Source organism: Anolis carolinensis, chromosome 3, assembly GCF_035594765.1.
Source record: "Anolis carolinensis isolate JA03-04 chromosome 3, rAnoCar3.1.pri, whole genome shotgun sequence".
Classification (NCBI taxonomy): domain Eukaryota; kingdom Metazoa; phylum Chordata; class Lepidosauria; order Squamata; family Dactyloidae; genus Anolis; species Anolis carolinensis.
In genome coordinates, this window is record NC_085843.1 from 178536214 (window position 1) to 178553459 (window position 17246).

At 40.5% G+C, this 17246-nt stretch overlaps 1 protein-coding gene across 4 annotated transcripts in view; it reads right to left on the reverse strand.

The window, feature by feature from the left end:
• LOC103279643 (heparan-alpha-glucosaminide N-acetyltransferase) overlaps positions 1-7148 on the reverse strand; it is a 258014-nt gene extending 250866 nt beyond the window's left edge. For all 4 annotated transcript variants that reach the window (XM_062975853.1, XM_062975850.1, XM_062975851.1 and 1 more), the window contains exon 1: positions 7032-7148. The gene's annotated coding sequence lies outside the window, so the exon portion shown is untranslated. The remainder of the gene's footprint in view (positions 1-7031) is intronic.
• Between the last annotated feature and the right edge of the window lie 10098 nt (positions 7149-17246).

A 17246-nucleotide genomic window follows, 5' to 3' on the forward strand; every position in this document is an offset into this window, starting at 1 on the left:
GCATGGTTTTTAAAAGGTGGTGCTAGTGTTTGCAGAGCAAATATTCTTGTCTTAGGCCCCTTCCACACAGTTGTATAAAATCCACATTGAACTGGACTATCTGGCAATGTGGACTTAGATAATCCAGTTCAAAGCAGATATTGTGGACTAGCTGCCTGGATATTCTGGGTTATATGGTGGGTGTGGAGCGGCCCTAAGTTTTAAAAGAAAATCCTAAGAGCTATACGTGATAGTGCAAATGTACAATTTCACTAAGATACTTCATCCTATAATACTAAAACTTACAACAACAACAACAACAACAACAACAACAACAACACTAACAATAATAGAAAAGGAGAAATGAAAAGGAAACTTTTTTTTACTGATGAACCTCGGCATTAAAAAAACTTAGATGGGAGTTAAATGTTGTAGCTGATTTTATATGCCAGGAATAACAAAAAATAGATATTTTTTATTATCCATGGATTCTATACCTATGGTTTTACAAACACATGCTCCAATAAATATTTTTCCCTAGAAGTGTATGTGAGCTTTCTAGATCTTCAAGTGTGCAAGTATAGTAAAAATATAGGGATTGTTTTTATCCACAGTTTGAGGTATTCACGGAGATCTTGGAGAATATCATCCAAGGATATAGGGATCATGCTGTACTGTCAACATGTGCATTGTTTCTGTGGTGCTCGATCTTATGTAAAGAATTCGCCTTGGTACACATAGTTAGCTTAGCTATACCTTTATTGTTTTTGCCTGTTTTATTATATTTCACTAAGTAGGTTCTAGATGTAAACAGTTGTTGCTTTTTCCTAACCCTTTTTTATCAAATCAATTTCTTTAATTTGGTTGTGAGTGTATCTTATTCTGAGTATTCTGAGTATCATTAACCTCTCCATCTGCATCTGCATCTGACAAATCCTTCTCAGAAAACTGGCCCCTTGCAGGACTGTGGCCTTGAGCCTCCAGCCTCTGTTCTGAAGAAACCTCTGACTCTAAGGCAAGCCTGTCACTACCATAATCCCCATTGCAATCAGACACATTCCCAAAAACCTCATTGACATCAGACACATCAGACACAATCACAGGCTGGACTAGGACAGTTTGCCTTTCTTCCTATTTCCTTATTAAATGTCATTCTCACTGCTTACTCTCTCTTTTCTCATACCTGCAAGGCAATGGAGCAAAATGTTTTGTTTTGAAGCAAAATAATTTCACAGAAGACTGCCTCCACATTTTACTTCAAAACTTGGCTCCTAGAACACTGAGAGACTTACATTTTTTTAAATGAAATTTTTGAATTTAGACCAGATGATGGTCCCCATTAGCATTGGGTGGCATGCCTAGAATCTGGGTAAAAGCTGGAAATACTGAAAATATGGCAACTTAAACTACAGATTTGGCCTCCTGATGGGAATCTTGAGATTCAGGTTGACTGGGCTGGAGCTTTCAAGACCCTAAGACCACGACTTCTTTTACACACCACTACTAAAAATGCAGCAAACCATAAAAGAAGTTAATTTTGACATTATTTGACATGTAGAGGTGCAACTATTTTCCTTTGAGATTCCATTCATACAGCCTCAAATAAAGAAGTCACAAGACATGCAAATGGCCCCCTAACAATAAAATATAAAACAGAATGTACACTAATTGTCTCTGTATTTAGTCAAGCAGTCTACATTATATCCAAGTAAATTTGTTAGTCTTTAAGGTGCCAGAGGACTATTGCTTTTTGCTGTAAATTAACTAGCATGAGTTTTTTTTTTCATGTCAGGAGCAACCGGAGTTGTTTCTGGAGTGAGAGAATTGGCCGTCTGCAAGGACGTTGCCCAGGGGACGCCCGGATGTTTTGATGTTTTTACCATCCTTGTGGGAGGCTTCTCTCATGTCCCCGCATGGAGCTGGAGCTGATAGAGGGAGCTCATCCGCACTCTCCCGGGTGGGATTTGAACCTGGCAGCTTTCAGGTCAGCAATCCAACCTTAAAGTCACTTAGTCCACTACGCCATTGGGGGGCATGAGTATTCTTTGGGCTCTGTCACACTACAAAATTATAGTACAGTAGAGTCTCACTTATCCAAGCTAAACGGGCCGGCAGAAGCTTGGATAAGCGAATATCTTGGATAATAAGGAGGGATTAAGGAAAAGCCTATTAAACATCAAATTAGGTTGTGATTTTACAAATTAAGCACCAAAACATCATGTTATACAACAAATTTGACAGAAAAAGTAGTTCAATGCGCAGTAATGTTATGTTGTAATTGCTGTATTTATGAACTTAGCACCAAAATATCACGATATATTGAAAACATTGACTACAAAAATGGCTTGGATAATCCAGAGGCTTGGATAAGCGAGGCTTGGATAAGTGAGACTCTACTGTACTTCCATTATGTGATGGAAATCTGTAGGTCACCTGTCAACCTATGGTGGCCCCATGAATTTAATAGGAATTTCTTAGACAAGAACTACTCAAAGGTGGTTCCTTCCTTGCCAGTTCCTTCCTCTGAAATATAACCTAAAACATCTGTTTTTGTTTGTGGTCTCCCATTCATGTATTAAGCAGACCCTGCATAACTTCCAAGATCAGATGAGATATGGTGCCGTTAGGGTATTTAGGCCACTTTAGGAAGAAATATTAAGAATTCTCAGCCTGAGAGCTCTAACATCTTCCTAAATGACAAACCCCAGGATCCCACACAATGGAACCGTGGCAAGTAAAGCAGATTGTAGTGTTATAATTGTCTATGACTGCACGCATCATATGGCTCACCAAGTCATTTTTTTCATATTGTGAAACAAGGCCTCTCAATGTTCACAAATGCCAAATATGGTGTAATGCACACCCTACACCATTAGCACAGCTCTATAGGCATATTCTTCCACTAGCACATCCCAACAATTTTAATGAGCTTTATTTCTGCACAAGAGTACATAAGACTTCAGCCTGAGTATATTAAAATTAGATTTAAAATTTTGCATTTTGGATGAAACAAAAACAAGAAACAAAACAAATGACAGCAGTTGCAAGAGAAGGTAGTGAGAAAGTTAAACAAGACAGACTTAAATGGCTCGAAAAATTTCCTAGGAATTGATACCACTGTCAATTCCATTTCATTTTATATTTTTATGAAGTAGCACCTCCAAGTGGTGAAAATACATTATTGTCTATCTCTTATGCATCATACAATATATACAGAGAAAGAGAAAGTCAAAATTAAAATTATAATAAAGAGACTGGAATTGAGATACCAGATTACTATGACCAAGCATATGCTTGGAGGTTTCTCCTTTCTTCAATATTAGTGAACTTGTGTTAAGAGGGATACAAATCCACCTGCTACATGATCCCTCAGAATTTCGCCCAGCAGAGTAACAAGGACTTATGAATCCTGGCCTTAACAGATATTGCTGAACTTGCTGACCGTTAGGTCAGCGGTTTGAATCCAGGGAGCGGGGTGAGCTCCCGCTGTTAGACCCAGCTTCTGCCAACCTAGCAGTTTGAAAACATGCAATATGAGTAGATCAATAGGTACTGCTTCGGCAGGAAGGTAACTGCGCTCAATGCAGTCATGCTGGCCACATGACTTTGGAGGTGTCTCTGGACAACACTGGCTCTTTGGCTTAGAAATGGAGATGAGCATCAACCTCCAGAGTTGGACATGACTAGACTTAATGTCAGAGAAAACCCTTACCTTTACCTAACATATATTGAGTCAAATATTTCCTAAAACCCTGGTGATAGCAGTATCGTTTCCATCCAGTTTCTAAATAGTTACAGTCAAAGTATCCAAGACAAATACCTAGATGTATTTAGGCCTCTTCAGATGGGTGGTTTTTCCCATCTCTGTGCGCTGCTGGCACTCTGCTGGGACTGAATCTGCCAGAGCCCATCAAATGACGCAGGATTACTTCTGGCAGGTTTTCGTGCTAGCAGTGTGCCGGCAGCAAGGCAGCAGTGTGCCGGAACCCCAAGGAGTTGGATGACTACCCAATTCCTCATAGAAGAAAGTAGGGACAGCAGGGAAGGTAGCCGGGGACAGCAGGGAAACATCATGGGATGGCAGCCCACAACAGTAAGGGGATGAAGTGGAATGCTGCCCCATGGTTTCCCCTGCTCTCCCCCAACTTCTGGACCTCCATGTGATGAGGTTGTTAGACTGGGTATTGAAAAGAGTTCATTCATCTCCTCACTCTGCCCACCATGCCCTGGTCGTAATGTACACAGGGCCTACGGTTTTGCACCCCACTGCCTTCCTTCTAGCCACATTGTTATGGATCACATCATTAGATCCACACAAAAAAGAAAAAAGAAAAAAATGATAACAGCATTGGTATTTTCAAAGACAAGCATTAAAAATGCAAACCTACTCTCAGAACCTATGTTCCCCTTGAAGAAGGAGAAGGAGAAGGAGAAGGAGAAGGAGAAGAAGTTTATTAATATCCCACCTCCATCTCCCCTGAAGGGGACTCAGGGTGGCTTACAGCAAAATCAGATACAAAACAATAACAAAATATGAAATATCAAAATACAATAACAAAAACCGATAATAATATATACACAATAACCGAAAAAACAGAAACACAGTATTAAAACATCGAATTAAAAACAATGAGGTTGCAATAGTGGATAAGCAAAGTGCACATTATGAGTTGCAAATTCAGAAATAGATAAAGTGCAACAGATTCATTTAAGGTCACATTGGGTTGGGAGGAGCCCTGAATTAATGTCAAATAATCAGGAGAAGTGAGACCAATACAAAAGGTCAAGGAGTATAATTGTAATTATGATGGAGATGGGCGATCTTAACCAAAGGCCTGGGTGAAAAGCCAAGTTTTCAGGCTCTTCCGAAACACCATCAAGGTGGGGGCTTGCCTGATCTCCCTAGGCAGCGAGTTCCAGGGCCGGGGGGCCACTATAGAGAAGGCCCTCTCCCTCGTCCCCACCAACCACGCTTCATAGGGGGAGAGATGATTCCAAAGGTAGATGGGTCCCAAACTGTTCAGGGCTTTATAGGTAATCACCTGCACTTTGAATTGGGTCCGGAAAATGAACGGCAGCCAGTGGAGCTCCTTAAACAGGAGGGTTGACCGCTCCCTGTATTGGGCTCCAATCAGAACCAAGGCTGCCAAGAGTTGGACTAATTGAAGTTTCCGGGCCGTCTTCAAAGGCAGCCCCATGTAGAGCGCATTGCAATAGTCCAATCTAGAGGTAACTAAGACGTGGACCACCGTGGCCAAGTCAGACTTCATGACGTATGGTCGCAGCTGGCGCACAAGTTTTAATTGTGCAAAGGCCCTCCCGGCCACCGCCGACACCTGAGCTTCAAGTGTCAGTGATGAGTCCAGGAGGACCCCCAACCTGCGGACCTGCGCCTTCAGGGGGAGTGCGACCCCATCAAACCAAAGTGGTAGAGAATGCCACCATGGTAACTGCCTGAAGTGAAAGGTAGCTTTAGTTTTCTAGAGGACAATATGGTCTTGTTAGTTGCTGATGAACAATAAAGCAAAATTATCTCAATGAGTCCTTAATGAAATAGCCATGAATTATACTATGGACCACAGCTAAAGCCTTATCTAACTTCAAGGTGTAGGGCACTTCCTTAGGTTTTCCACACTCATCTTCGCTACACCAACCACACCATAACCCCAGTGTCCATGGGGGATATGTTCCAAGACACCACACTTATGCATTCCTAAAACAACGGAGAAGGGTGAACTTATATTTTGATGATATGTAGTTCAAAACATATGAAAAAATAGCACTGGATGACCTAGATGACTCAAACACTTGGGAAAGGGAAATAATATATTTTGGAGCATGAGTAAGTAAATGTTGGCTGTCTGACAGATAAAAGGATCATACTGTATTCAATACTTCCAAATGGCTTTTTAGTGAGATGGAAACTGTACATCTAACAGAGAAAATTGAGCAGTTTAATTTGACTCAGGGATTTGAGGACTGTTCGCTCTGTTTTTCTTAGGCCATAAATGAAGTGGTTGAACATGCTTAAATTTCAACATTTCAGCAATATGTCTGGACTAAGAGAGTTTATTTTTTAATAAATGGCTACAGAATTAAAGAATTGCCCAACTGCTAGAATAATCAGCTATCTTTTGCTTATTCCTTTTTTGAGGAGAGGGGAGTGCAATTAATAATTTTTCCACAACTGAACATCTTGAAATGATTTTGCCTGATAAGAATAGATTCCAATGTGATGCTTACCTCTCAGTTTGCCATAGTTTAAGTTGGAATTCTTAGCTCAGTAGTCCATAATAATCCCCTTGAAACCAATCAGTTTCCAAAGCATGTTTGGAGTACATTGCTTTTGGAGCAAAGCCTGTTAGAACAGGCAGTTTCTCACCACATGAGAGCAATTGTTCAACAGTTTTGGCAAGGCCATAGTCTCACTTTGTCATGGCTCACTTAGGATGCTAAACTTCATGGTCCATGGTTAACTTATGTTTTGCTGCTCAGAAAACAATGAGTTGAACAAGTCAATGGTCAAAGTGCGGATGAAGTTAGTGTAGTGTGTCTGTTATGTATCACTGTTGATGGGATTGTTGGTAGAGCTCCCAGACATCAGGCTGGTCTCTGAAGTCATGCGGAAGCCATTTCACAACAGGAAACCAAAGAAAGACCAGGGAATACTTCCACAGGTATAACAAAATCAGTAACAGATTGGCCCACCACGAGAGCCCTTGAAACTGCTGTTATGTCATTTTAAATCTGGAAACAAGATGGCAATTTGGCAATGGGTGAGTAATTACTTTTTACTGTTACTAGTTTGCTCCTGACTTGCTGATACAGCATTTGATAACAGTCCTGTCAGTTCAAGCTAATTTCAAAAAACATAAATACATTTACTATAATTTGAATCATCTGCCTATCTGTAATGCTATACAAACCCACATGCTGGATCAGAATCACCAATGCCAATGTACTGAAGATTGAGATCAAATCAAAAGCTGTTTGTAATGAGATTTTGGGCCTGATCCACCAACTATTTTGGATATTGAAGAAACAAAACTTACCTAGAGGCTGTCACATGATGGCTGTATAGATGGACTGACTAATGCTGGCATGCCCACTGTGTTAAGTCCTGAGGGTGGCTATTGTGACACATTCCTTAGCCACACGTAGAGTCAATTGCTTGGTTACATGTAGGCTGGAATACACATTGCCCTCCCTCTATACCAGGGGACCTCAAACTTTTTAAGCCAAGAGCTTGTTCATGGTCCCTCAGACTGTTGTGGGACCATACTATAGTTTGAAAAAAACACAAATTCCTATGCTCACTGCTCATATTTTATTTATAGTGCAACTCCCACATGAAATAACAATACAATATTTATAATGAAGAACAGTTTAAACCAATGTAAACTTACCAGTATTTCTGTAGGAAGTGTAAGCCTGCATTTGGCTGGTTGGATAGTTAGCTTAATTAGTCAGTTATTATTGCGTGCCTTCAAGTCGTTTCAACTTAGCGTGACCCTAAGTCTAGAGTTTAGAGGGAGTTGCAGTGGTCTATTGTGATTCCATCCCCCTGACTAATTTACTCATCCCACAGTCACCAGCTTTCAAGTTTGTTTACCGAAAAGTGGATAGCCAGGACAGAATACAGATTCTCTTGGTGTACCACCCACCTCGTTGCTTGACAGTCTCTCTTCCTGAGCTAACTGGAATGATCTCAAGGTTGGCATTGGAGTCTCAGTGGCTACTAGGGTGGGAGACTTCAACATCCATGACTGCCTATCAGAAGTGGCTCAGGACTTCATGGCCTCCATGACTACCTTGGGTAGTCGTGTCTGATCCTACCCACGCTGCTGGCCACACTTTGTACCTTATTTTTTTGTGCCAGGTGAGATGATGGTGATTGTGGTATGGAGGAACTTGTCACAGCTCCATTGACACAGTACCTGGTCAGCTTTAGACTCACTGGGACTCTACAGGGGTGGGGGACTGATTAAGATGGAGGCTTATAGATCCAAATAGATTGCTCACAGCTCTTGGGGATTTTCCCATCAGAATTGGCAGGCAATTCTGTTGAAGCTCTGGCTGACCTCTGGAATGGGAAAATGGCCAGGGCAGTGGACACAATTGCTCCTGAACATCCCCTCTCAGAAAGCAGAGCGAAACCAGCCCCAAGGAGCTAGTGGTGATGAAGCAAGTGAAATGGAAACTAGAGCAACATTGGCAGAAAACTTGAAGCTAGTATTTGAAAGCCTACTCCATGGAAATGGCGGCAACAGAGAAATTGTTTATTTCTGCCATCATTGCATCTGCATTCTGCAAGAAACTGCCCAGCTGAGCTGTTCCAAGTGGTCAGAGGGCTATTACATACTGGGCCTCTAGGAGAAAATACTGACAATTCAACTTTCAACTAACAAAAGGAAGAGGAGGAGGAGGAGGGATCATTCCAAAGTTCCATTTCATACTGCATTCTATTTTCAGCCAATGTCAGATGTCTCTGAGAAGTTTGCTATTAAGGTACACAGATTAGAAAAAAATGAATCACAATTCTGATAGCCGTTATTCAAACCATAACCTTTCAAATCTCTGGCAAGGTATGAAGACAATGGCCTTATTTCTGTTATTTATTTCCAGGACTCATATGAATATAGAAAGGTATCTTAGAGTGACCCCAAATTTTGAGTTCTAATCAGCCATGAGAGAAGCTTTCTAGGATTATTTTCAAACTCTACCTAGTATTTCCCTGGTGGCCTCCAAGTCCAACCTTCCAAAACAGGTGTGTTCAGGATAGTGTGATATTCAAAGGTATGCTGCCTCTAAAAACAGAGGTGTCATTAAGATATCATGGCTAACCTGTTCATCATGAAAAAGATGGAGAATAGGCACACAATGCTTCAAAAGCTTCTAAACCAATGATAGCCTCACAGAAGATCTCTCATTCAGCTTTGAGCTTTGTCTTTCTCCAACAAAATACTAAGATACCCTTTTTTTCCTCATAGTAGTATAGGAACTTGATACCAATTAGCATAAGCATTATAATTTCAGGGTGTAATTTACGATCTTGGCCACATTTTGTTCTCTCTTTTGGAGAGCTTGAGTTCAGACCTTTTGTCCCTCTGTCAAGTTAAATTTGTCTCCTTGCAAAGTTACTGGAAAAAGGATGAGTCAGTGCTAATTTTAATTATCGTGAGATGGAAGCCCATTCATAAATATTGCCTTGGACAGACTTACTTTTGCCTCAATGCTGCTGAGTTGACCTTGAATAACCACTGCAGCCACACACATGCATGAAGTGTCCAAAAACTAATTGAATTAAGGCTTCACAAGCTATTTTCATATCAATTGCCCTTGCACACAATCTCAATGCTGAAACATTAACATTTGCTGAGTCCATACACTGGAAAGAGTGTACTACCAGGTTTATTTCTCATGTAATTTTCTGTCATACAATGTACTCTCCATAATCCTGCTGATAAGCACTTTTTAAAAGCAGAGCAAAAACTTTTGAAGGACAAATTCCATTGTGGCTTGATATGCATTTGTTTTCACAAAGCAGATGAAGTAATACCTTCCACTACATCTAGCAATTCAAATCCATGTGAAAAAAAGTTTTTACTTAATGCCAATGAAAATATTTGAACCCCAGTTCTCCAAATGGCATATGTGCTCTTCAACTGATTAATTGGCTGGTTCCATAGAACTTTGTTTCCATAACCTACCTCCAATTTGCTGTTCATAGAAACCTTTGTATGTATGAACAAGAAGTTCCTATGCACACTGCACATATCTTATTTGTAGTGCAAAAATGGTAGAACAATGCAATATTTAAAATGAAGAACGATTTTAACCAATATGAACTTACCAGTATTTCAATGGGAAGTGTGGGCCTGCTTTTGGCTAATGGGATAGTCAAGTTAATTAGGGTTGTTGTTGTTGTTGTTGTTGTTGTTGTTGTTGTTGTTGTGTGCCTTCAAATCATTTCAGACTTAGGGTGACTCCCTCTGCTGTTAGAAAAGAGGGCCCTTTACCAATCCTGCAGTCTTGATACAGGTTTAGTTTTGCTCCTTTTTGAAATCAGCCACATTCATTCGTGAAATAGGAGCCCCCGATGGCGTAGTGAATTAAAGCCTTGTGACTTGAAGGTTGGGTTGCTGATCTGAAAGCTGCCAGGTTCGAATCCCACTCCGGGACAGCGTGGATGAGCTCTCTCTGTCAGCTCCAGCTCCATGCGGGGACATGAGAGAAGCCTCCCACAAGGATGATAAAAACATCAAAAACATCCGGGCGTCCCCTGGGCAACATCCTTGCAGACCGCCAATTCTCTCACACCAGAAGCGACTTGCAGTTTCCAAGTTGCTCCTGACACACACACACAAAAATGTGAAATGGACCGTGATTTTGTTGAAATGCTACAGAAAAACCTACTACCCTGAGTATACCTATATGACATTCGTTTTCAAAACACTGTTTGAAAATTCACACTGAACATTATAGCTGTAAAAATAAGAAAAGTAATGTGTGAATAGGGTACTGCATTTTGTTGGAAAGAGGAGAAATATGCAGCTGCACTTGGACAAGTGGAAATGTAGCAACAGAAGTAGAAAGATGTAGTTATGTTTGTCTAATATGTGAGCAATTTGTCTTGTCTTGTCTCCTGTGTTGCATCACCACTTATAAACTAATACTTGGCTTGACTTTGCCTCTTCTGCACTAGAGCTGTCACCCAGTGGGGTATCCTGGCATCACCCACCCCTCATGGACCTCATCCTATACCAGACTATACCACAGTCTAGGCAAAAACATTACACAAAGATTTCATAGACAATTACTTCAGTATCTCACTCTCTGATGGTGCCACACGTGTGGTCCACTCTCCCCACTCCATGATGCCACTGCCTTTTCTTTTTTGGCCATGTAGCCAGTTCTCTAATGAACGTTTTTTCCTTCACTAAGGTCGATCTTTGGCTGATGATTCCAAACTTCAGCTTCCATATATGCTAACACATTTGTTGGTCAAGATGTAAACAAACAAAGAACCCTGAAAAATCTAAGATAGTTCTCTTATGTAAGATATACACAGACTGTCTAGAAAGTAGAGAGGTTTAGTCTCCAGCACATCAGCAGAAGGTAGTGTGACAGGTTTATCTGACGTGAAATAAATGTATACCTGAGTCTAACTATGATCTCAACTTCTCTACTCTTTCTGAACTGATTTTTATTGTACCTGCCTCTTGTCGCTGAGTTCATACTGCATTATTTGAGTTCTCTCAGCCCAAGGTAAATCAACAAGCTCCAACTATAATTGGAAATTCACAACTGATCTACTACTGACAGAAGAAGAAATGAAATTGAAATAACCTCTCACATAAATATGAGTTTTCCCCCAATTTTAAATAGACAAACTTGATTTTGGAAGATAGATGACCACATTTCAAAAAGTTGTGGTGGTAAAGCATAGGACAAAAACTAAAGGAGGAAACTGGCAGAATTCCAAAAATCTTCACAACCCACACAAATGGCATTATAATTCCAATCCACCATACTGCAATGAGGAACCTACAAAGATAAACCTATAAAATAAACTTTAAAATTATTGATATTACGGTATTGCTAAAACTAAAAGGTGATAATTCAGATATCACTTCATCCATAAAATCCGATAGAATTTTATAGAGCCAAAGTCCTTAAAAAATATTTTTGTCTGCCAGTAGAAGAAGAAGAACAGAGAAGTGGTCAGGTGCACCTCACATGGGAGGGGGTCTGTAACTTCAGATAGAGTCTTACACTTTTGATTTGCTTCCTTTTCCTGTATGATTTTTGTTCCTTTCCCCCATTTTTGTATGCATTAAAAACAGTCAATATTGCTATTAACTATAAAATTGCAAATAGATCTAAGTAGCAATGAAATAAAATTCCAGATTGTTATAGCTGATTACTCAAGATAAACAGGAAAAGAAATAAGGGATGAATGTATTGACTGAAGCAACCTAGATGCTAGTTGAAATGCTCAAATGCTTTCTTTAGGTTGTATGCTCAAAAGTTGAACCACTTTTAGACTCTCTGGCCAAGGCTGGTTTTCTTTTGAAATTCCATTATCTAACAGTTGTTGGCAATTTGATCCTTAATGCCTCTTCCTTTCCTGAACCCAAAAGCACCCTAGCTTCTTCCTAGTCACAACGACACCAAGGAGAAGAAGTTTCTCATTTCTTAAATCTATCTTTTGGGCAATAGTTTTCTAGTACACACATCGCAGCTCCCTTAAATTGTGCCCTCTTTCTATGTGTGTATCTGTATCTGTGTGTGTGCATGCATGCATGAATTATGAAAAAATATTATATCATCCTTACTTTTAAACCTTTTTACTTCATTCCTTTCTCTTGGCAACTTCTATAGCTTCAAACTGCTTTTAATTCGAAACCCACACAAATTGCAAGTTTACTATTTTGCGTGCTATTTTGTAATTTGTGTAATTTGCTATATCCTTTTTTTAAAAATATTTTTTATTGTTATTATTGAGAAAAAGTTACAATTATATAAACATATTCTATACATTTCCCCCTCTTTTATTTACATTCACCCCTGTGCTCCCCTTCCCCAGAGCCATCTCTTCTTCTGTAGTCCCACCAAAAGTTCAATTCTTCATTTGGAGGTAAATTCCCATCTTCTTTTTCCAATAATTTTTCTAGAAATTTTCTCCAAATACTTTCAAAATCATTTTTTTTCCATAATCCCTTCTTTACTTTTAAATTTGATGTTAGCTTGTCATTCAGTGCCATTCGCCAAACTTCTTTATACCATTCATTAATTTGTATTTTCATTTCTCCTTTCCAATATTTTGCAATTAATTAAGTAATTTGCTATTTCCAATGCTACTATTGTGTATAGTAAAGGTTTCCCCTTAACATTAAGTCTAGGCATATTTGCTCTCGGGGATGGTGTTCATCTCCATTTCAAAGCTGAAGAGCCAGTGTAGATATCTTCTAGGTCATGTGGCTGGCATAACTGCATGCAGCGCTGTTACCTTCCCACCGAAGCAGTACCTATTGATCTACTCACATTTGCATGTTTTCGAACTGCTAGTTGGCAGAAGCTGGGGCTAACAATGGGAGCTCACCTGTCCACGGATTCAAACTGCCAATCTTCCAATTGGCAGGTTCTGTAGCTTAGCGGTTTAACTTGCTGCACTATCATGGCCCCATTTCGTATAGTGTGTATTTTATTGTGTATATTGTCCAATAAAAATCGAGAGTTCTGTGTAAATGAATGTTCTGAGAGCATACTGGGTAATAAGGTCAGTTTGCATGATACAGATTTCTGTCCTTCAACACAGAAGAATGATTGTGGAGTTAATTATGAAAAAAGATAGGGAGATTGTCACTGCTGTTTCACATAGCTTTTAGCATCAGCTGTCTCGCTCTGCTTAGTGGTAGGGTCAATTCATCTTGCCCCACGCCCCTTAACTACATATAATTCAGATTATCAAATCAGATAATCCACATTATCTGTCAAAGTAGATAATCCGGATTTTATATGACAGTGCAGAAGGGACCTTATTTCAGAAATCCCCATCAAATAGTTGAAGCCAAAGAATGAATTCCATTTCTTTCTTCGAGTGTACTTGTATTTGGCCATTAATTTTAAATGTATAAAAATAATAGACAAAGGTGCATACAGCATGAGGACTTGGGTCATTTCCAGTAATGAAATAGATGGCTCAGCTTCATTGATTGGTTGGGAGGTGGAGAACATGAGACATTCCATTTGGTAAATATCAATCTCACCTTCAGTTTGTCCTTTCCATGCATCTACCAAGATAATGGGATTTTTTTATTATCGCCAAATTGAGTTTTTCCCAGGAAGAAGAGGGATGTACTCTCCATGTCTTACCATGGAGTCATTCCACAGATGATAGGCAACTGATTAATTATAAAGGTTTCGCATAACAGCACTGCACAAGAGTTTGGGGAATTGTAACTTCCAGCTATTTGGCTGTCTGATGCCTTTATTGATTTGGAAAACAGACTGATGCTCATGATATTGTATAGTACTTTAATTACTGTGTTACATAGTGTCTAACTTTCCATCTACCAGCATGATCTTAATCCAAATATACTGAGCCCAAACATCAAGGGATGACACATTTCATTCAATGCATACACTGTGTTGTTCAGATATGACACAGAACATGTATTCACACTGTAGGTGTTATGGTTGAGCCTTCGGGCTCCGGTAATAGAAGAAGGGGTCGTAAGACTCCTCGAGAGTCAGACTCCTTCGAGGAGCGTGAAAGAAAGCGGCTCCGGGATTTGTTTGCAGAACCGACAGATGAGGACTCATTTGAGGGTTTTTCTGAGGGTTTGGTGGAAGAGATGGCCAGCTCGGAGGAGGACGACATGGAATGGACTCGTGTGAGGGAGGATTTGGGTGTTGGGGAAACAGGCAATGAAAACATGGGAGGTGATTGGCGGGTTGCAGGATCAGATCCATGGACTGGCTGGAGGGATGGAGCGGGATCCACAGCTGGGGATGCTGTGGGGCGTAGTCAAAGGTGCTTAAGCTCTGATGAGGATGATGATGTTGGGGCGCCTGGAATTGGGATGGCAGCTGACAGTGATGATGAGCTTGAACTGGGATAAAATGGGGTTTGGGATCAATGTTTAATTGCGTTGGGCAAGGTAATCTGGACGGACGCTTGGGCTTTTGTTGGGGAACTTCCTGAAGACGGGTGTGCTTCGTTACTGGATACATAAGTTTACCAAGGACACTGGGCATCGACGGCAGGAGGAACTGTGCGGGGTTTTTCTCTGTGCAACTTGTGTTTAATCTCGATAGCTTGGACCTCCGTCGTCTTTTTGACGGGCAATACCTACTCACACTGGATTGACGCTGGACTGACTGACTTCGATTCTGGATTATCCCTTCTGCTGGCTATCGGTGAGACCTTTGGATTCCTTGACGACTACGCTTGGCTAAAGACCTCTGGACCGGATTGGGACCCTGCTGACTGCCGTTACCCTGACTACGACCACGCTTTTCGTTCGCTGCAGGAAGGAATAAACAAGCCTGGTTTATTCCCCTGCTGTTTCTGAATAGCAGAGAGGAATCTGCCACCAGTCTGTTGTTTACATTCTCACTCCTGCTGATTCTCTTTTGTTTGCTTTGTTTGCCAGGCTGAAGTAAGCACTTTTGATTTAATCCGGATTATACTTCTGTTTAACCCGGTTTATCCATTTGAACTATTTAAGCTCAAACTGAGCTGTTTTTTGTTACTTATCACACTGAAGTCAAGTGTTTGCCCTGTTCTTTGTTTCCTACGGGCATTTTTAGTTCTGTAACCTCAATAAACTGAGTTTTGTTTTACTTGCTGGCGTTCTGTCTCTGACAGTAGGTACACCTACTGTTTTGAGAAGAGAGACCAAAGTTCTGCTTGATAACTAAGGCCCCTTCTACACCGACATATAAATCCAGATTATCTGCTTTGAATTGAATTATATGGCAGTATAGATTCATATAATCCGGTCCAAAACAGATAATGTGGACTATCTGATTTGATCATCTGGATTATATGGCAGTGTAGAAGGGGCCTTAGTCACCAGGATATGGAGCAAGCAGAAGATGATGCACTCACATGCAAGGGCTGTGGGATGTTCATCTTCTTTTGCAGAACACCTAGTGAGCTACATCTGGAGCAAGTACAAACAGGTTACTTCAATGGAAGAGAAGATCCAGCAACTGCCATATAATCCAGATAATCAGGCCTGATTTGCTACATTCAAGGACATTAGAGACCTTCTTGGACGCAGCCTAGCAGACCGTACTACATGCACAATGCACATTGAATGAACATGCAGGGTTTGGTTATGAGGAGGTCACTTCAAATGTGGAGAATGCTGATACTTGGAGGAATGTCATACTTAGAAAGAGTAGGAGGACCCGGAATCGTTTTGTGAGTCTCGAGTTACACAATTGATTCTCTACCCAGAAACAGATGAAGAAGAAGTAGAACACATTGTGAGGAAGGAGAGCTTCTTGGGCCCCATCTACACTGACATATAAAATCCAGATTATCTGCTTTGAACTGGATTATATGTCAGTGTAGATTCAGTTCAAAACAGATGTGAATTATCTGATTTGATAATCTGGATTATATGATAGTGTGGAAGGGACCTTAGATACAACTAAGTGAGCTGCCCTTGATGAATATATATAGGGTGTCTCTGGGGAGGAGGACAGTTTATAAATACAGAATTGAGAGTTACAGAATGAAGTAGAGGCTCTTTCCCCAATCATAGATGATGCAGAACAAGAACACGCTGGGGAAGATGGGTGGGTCTTGGACATATCTGACTGAATTATTCTTGATTAATGCAGGGAGGATGTCTCTAAGGAGGTAGTCTAAACTATTCTGGGGTAGTTTAGAGCAACATAAACTAGTTGAAAATGAAGAGGAACAAGAACAACAGGATCAGGTCTCAGGAGACCTACAAAGCACCTTACAAAAAAGTGAACCTGTAAGGAACTCCCTCCTGAGGGGAACAGAAACGGTGATTTGCAAATGTAATAAGATGTATTGAGAAGGATGCTGTCTCCCTGGGGCAAAAACCCATCCAAAATAGGTTTTAAAAGTAGCTAAGGACTACCTGGCTGCTCTAAATGAATTTAAGTCTCCATAGCTAGATGAATTACATCCAAGAATATTGAAGGAACTAGCAGAAGTAATTTCAGAACCACTGGCAATAATCTTTGTGAATTCTTGAAGAACAGGAGAAGTCCCAGCAGACTGGAAGAGGGCAAATGTTGTCCGTATCTTCAAGAAGCAAAAAAAAGGACCCAAACAATTGCCATCCAGTCAGCCTGACATCAATACCAGGAAAGATTTTAGAGCTATTTATTTATTTATTTATTTATTTATTTATTTCGTGTCAAAAGCATTGCATAATAAATAAATTTAAAAAGTGAGGAAATAAAGGAAATCACAAGCAGCTAAATAGTTTTAGACCAAAAGCGGACAACAGCGACCGCATTGTCCCTAGCTTTAAACAACTCCTCCTCCGTACATGAGGCAGGACATTGTGGGCAAGCATACATATGCAGAGTTGTTTGTTCTGCTTCACAGTCACACAAGGTGAAGGGTTCCTCCAGGTAGTGCCACCTCGCCAGGTTGTCTTTTGATCTGCCCATTCCGCTTCTGAGTCTGTTTAGGGACTTCCAAGTTGCCCATTCTTGCTTTGCTCCTGGAGGAAGACCCTCATGGGGGGCCATCCAGTTAGAATTGC